The following is a 3,537-nucleotide window of genomic DNA, read 5'->3' on the forward strand; positions in this document are numbered from 1 at the left end:
TTACTTGTTGACCCATTTTTTTTTTTTCAATTATTATAACTTTTTCACAGTTGCTAGCCAAAACTTTTTTTTTTTTTTGTTTTTTATTTTTTTTTTTGATCTTATAGAATTAAAACATATATTATCTACAACCATTGTAATATAATAAACAAATTATGTTTAAAATTATGTGAGGTCTATCAAAATTTTATGTGGAATTATCAAAATTTTATGTGGAATTTACAAGTACAAGTGTTATTATTATTATTATTATTATTATTATTATTATTATTATGGTTGGATAATTATAGGATTATAATTGTAAGTGGTATGGTTCATAATTTCATATTAAAAATTTCTAACTATATAATTGATTGGTTTGTTTTACTTAATGGTTTGTTATGCCAGTAACAATTAACTCATATGTGGATGGTTATTTGATAGTTCAAATTAATATATCTTTCATCCATTTTAACTACTTAAATCATTGTTTAAGATATTGGTATAAGAAAAAAAAATTAATACAGTAGAGTTAATTAACTATTAAGAATAATTTTTCATTATAAATAAATTACAAAAAAGATTATTTATTTGGCAATCATATTTATATATTATATTACAACATACAAGTTATTGGATAAAATTTACTTACGTGTAGATTTATTTGTATAATCTATTTTGATGACACATAAGATATTTTTAAATGTTCATCCAAATAAGCATTATTGCATGGACACTTACATGTACTATTTAATAGTAAGATAATTCCTTAATTTTAATTATCTACCTGATAATTTATTTCATAAATTATTTAATGTTAAAAAATTTTTAAAATTTTAAATATCATGTTTATCCCAATGTTTTAATTTGTATATCAATATTATTCTAATTTAAATCACACAAAAGCAAATATTTTAATTCATTCTTATTATCAATATATTAAATTCAAAATTCAAATACTAATTTTTAAAGATAAAATATTTTTCAGTTAAATCATTATGGTTTTACTAATTTTTTGACCTTTTTCTCTATATAATACTATAATTATTTGGATTAATTATCTGTTTCAATTTATTTTAAATATCATTTTGTTAGTTTTTTAGGTGAGATGATGATCCAAGAGAGGGGGTGAATTTATTTTTTTCAAATTCTTCCCAAACAAATGATTTCAATATAATTGAATAGAAATTAAAACAATAAGCACTTTTAATGAAAATGTAATGTTAACAATAACAATTAATGTACCTATAATCAAATATAAATAATAATAAATTTTAAGGAGATAGGGATAGAGAAATTAAATAAAATGATTTATAGAGGTTCGGTCCTTCTCCACAAGGTACCTACGTCCTCTCTTCTTGGTTATCCACACCAAGGCTTCAATCTATTATTCTTGAATTACAAATATAACCTATCTTTTTCTTTCTAAGGCTTAAGATAGAAACCTCTACCCTTTGTAGTATTTTATTCAATCTCACTACAAAACTCTCAAGAGGATACCTCACATCTTGTTCTCTTCCACCTTTGCATATCAAAGTTAATTTTGCAAAAAATAGAACAACCTCTCTAAGGCTAAGTGTTTGCTAAGTTTAAGTACAAAAAAAATGATAAATGAACAAGTATAATTTGGATACAATAAATACAAAGATATGAACTTTAAAGCTCTAAAAATTCTTGATTTTTTAAGAGACTGAAAATATGGCTTGTTGACTCTTGCTTTCTTGATTCATCAATCTTCTTGGTGTGTTGGAGTACCTAATTTATAGAGAAATTGAAGGAGTAGCCGTTGGAGATACTTTGAAGAAGAAAATAGCCATTGAAAGTATGAAAAAATAGTTGTTGGTGTGATTCTGCCCAGACCCGATCAATCCCTTCCTTGAGGGGATCGATTGGTTCAAGTTTTATGCCATTTCATGCTTAAAAAAACACGACCTAATCGATTCTTTTCATGAGGGGATCGATCCTGTCAATGGCTGGGTGATTGTCTCATGTTTTACACTTTACTCACTAATTTGATCATATCTTGAGTTATATTAATCCAAATCAAAATCGTTTGAAGATTTAGAAACTAGAGTTAAATGGCTTTCTATTCATATAAAATCCATCACCTAATTCATTGAGTACGAATTATAGTGAATTTCCAAAGTTACCCTTTGTGTAATTTTTCTGACAACTGCAGAGTGTTTAGTAAAAATTCAAAATCTTTTCTTAGAAAATTTGGATTTTGATTTTGTTTGATCCATTAGAAAGTAGATTCAAAGAGCTTTCCAACAATATAAAATTCAAATATTAAAACTTTGTGAATTAATACAGAAAAATAAAATAAGTTCAATGTTGAAAAACTTTGTTCTTGTAAAACAACTTTCTCAAGTTAATCTATTTCTCAAAACTAATATTATCAAAATTGCATTAAGTTCAAAATGAATAAGTTCACTTTAAAAACAACAATTGGACTTTCATTTAAACTCAAATAAATAATTTTAAAGATAGATTTGGTTTGAGAAATATGAAAACAAAAAAAATGTTTGTTTATACTTTGAAAAACATATTATTTATTTAATACCAAAATATAAAACTTAAGAACATGTACTAAATAAATCTTTTTCAAAATCTTGATTAAGTTTATTTAGCTTAATGTTTTGTCATTTCAAAATAAAGATTAATTCAAGGCTAACAATCTCTCTCTTTTTGATATGACAAAACTTAAAGATAAATTTGCTTGATGAAAAACTTTCTTTGAAACATTTAAGATTTTGAAAGACATTTTGAAAAACTCCCCCTTAAATAATGCATGGCAAAACTCCCCCTTAATTTATGCATCCTAATCCAACACAACTCACCAAACATATATTAGAGCATATATATCAAATAAGCACAATCAAACATATGCATGTCAAGCACAAGCAAATTTGTCCATATAATATTTCTCTCCCTTTTTGTCATAGCAAAAAGGCATGAGCATATTAATAAGCATATAAACACAAAGAGGCATCATTAATGAAACATTTCTCCTTTCTTTTGTTTATGCTCTTTATACAAAATGTTTAAACTCCTATATCAATTGCAATAGGCATACAAGAAGAAATATCTCTAAACTCTTTCCCCCTTTTTGTCATTTCAAAAGAAAGAGAGATCAATTCAAGGTATAAGATAAAATGCTTGATACCAATAATATCAAGAGTATTTTGAATACATATAATCAAGTATAATATGCACAATGAAGTTCACATACATATAGTCAAGCACAAAAGCATAAGTGTATCCAATTTTAGCATTTTAGCACAAGTTAACAAATTTACTACATGAAATTTATTAATAAAGGATAATGAATGATATGTAATCACTCATAAATCATGTTATTATAAGATGTTCTTAGAACCAAAAACATCAATAGCAATTAAGCATAAATTCAAGCACATGCATACAAGTTATACCAATTGTTAAAGATACCAATTATTAAAGATGTCATCAAGAAGCATACCAATTGTTATTACAAAACAAATTAAGTAAAATTGTATTATAAGATTTCTCTTCCATTTCAAAATATGGATTGATCAA

Source organism: Durio zibethinus, chromosome 20, assembly GCF_047325235.1.
Source record: "Durio zibethinus cultivar Kanyao isolate XHJ-2024 chromosome 20, ASM4732523v1, whole genome shotgun sequence".
NCBI lineage: Eukaryota > Viridiplantae > Streptophyta > Magnoliopsida > Malvales > Malvaceae > Durio > Durio zibethinus.